This window comes from Branchiostoma floridae, chromosome 12 (genome assembly GCF_000003815.2).
Source record: "Branchiostoma floridae strain S238N-H82 chromosome 12, Bfl_VNyyK, whole genome shotgun sequence".
Classification (NCBI taxonomy): domain Eukaryota; kingdom Metazoa; phylum Chordata; class Leptocardii; order Amphioxiformes; family Branchiostomatidae; genus Branchiostoma; species Branchiostoma floridae.
Window position 1 is genome coordinate 19,270,428 of NC_049990.1, and position 1,575 is coordinate 19,272,002.

At 36.6% G+C, this 1,575-nt stretch overlaps 1 protein-coding gene across 1 annotated transcript in view; it reads right to left on the reverse strand.

Annotated features, from left to right (window-relative positions):
* Positions 1 to 1,575, reverse strand: part of LOC118427136 (nucleoporin NUP145-like) — a 4,997-nt gene that overhangs the window by 1,996 nt on the left and 1,426 nt on the right. The window lies entirely within an intron of this gene.

The following is a 1,575-nucleotide window of genomic DNA, read 5'->3' on the forward strand; positions in this document are numbered from 1 at the left end:
AAACGATTCTCAAGGACATATTCTCTGAACTAGGATCACCATCTCTAACCATTTAGAGTAGCAACATGATAATGTGAACGTAACTAATACTGTAGTAATGCAGTACCATAAATGAATGGTATGTCGATGAAGATGCAAAGAACCAGGATTCAAGCATTTTGTACTTACAGTGAAGCGTCTGGAACGTCTGCAGTGCGGATCGTCTGCAGTATCGAACCGACGTCAGCGGCACAACTGAGACTTATTGCATTGAGATATGTGTAGGCGGCCATACATATTGGCTAAAGATATGAAGGTTCTAAACATTTTAGTAAGAAAAGGGACAGATTATAATTGTAAAGAAATTCTGCAATAAACAGATTTTAGAGCCTAAACGAATAATCTATTTAGGTGATTTTGCACAGAAAATACAAGATATATGTCCTATAAAGTCAATTTTTTAATGGTATTAAGTTTCCCCTCCCCTGGGAATCGTTAAAATGGACTAGTCAAACTTCTTTGTCTTTAGACGTGGGCGGAGCTTTGGTAGCTTGAAGACTATACAATCATGTATGGTGTACTTATTTCAACATCCACGTACTTTTCATAAACAACGTGCGTACTAAATAGAGTTGTATTTTCTTGCTGTTTTCAGTAGACTTTGGTACACTAGGTAAAATCCTCCGTATTACGTAGTAACGGCTGGCTCAATCGTTCTCTTGCTTGTTATTGAATACACATCGTTGGCCGATATGAATTCAATAACACTAACCGTTTTTTTTCTTCTTCTTAGATCATGGACCGGTCCAGATAAACCGGATCTGAAGAAAATCATTGGACCTGATCTTGGGCCGATTAGAAAATGAACAGATTATATCCGCAGTTCTAAATTGGATTTGTGTTTATAACACCCTTGATTTTTCTTGATTTTTAGAAAGACACAAAACGTAAAAAGATATGTATTTTATCGATTAAATTCGTCGAGCGCTTTGTCAAATTGATCGGGCGCAGCAACGCTGCAAACGTACCGCATCTTCAGTTAGACGATGGATTAGAGTAAAAATATGTATTATGAAGTTAATTGCCTCTTTCAAGTATTAAATGTGTATTGTGTACTTGCTCCCACTCTAGAGAAACCAACAAGTCTGAATAACCATCACGAATTCATGGCGACCTGAACAGTGTTATTGACATATCATGTCAGTAAATTGTTACGTGGCTATCACACTGGCGCTTCATAGATACTTATATCACGCGGTTGCTATTTCAGACTATGCAATGTACTGAACTATTGAGACATACATTCAAAATAATTCAGACTTATTACAAATATCACCTAAAACCCTCATGGTGACTTGGAATAGACTCTATCATGCAAAACGAGCAAGCACATCTTCTTATCACGCGGTTGCTATTTTAGATTATGCAATGTACTACTGAACTATTGAGACATACATTCAAAATAAGTACTGAGCGAAATCTGAAAAGTCGAACAATGGGACTCGGATATTCAACAACTTATCAAGCCACTCCTTATCTATCCTTAACTGCTCTATATATATCTACGAAAGAAGTTAACTTTTGAAGGAAGAATTT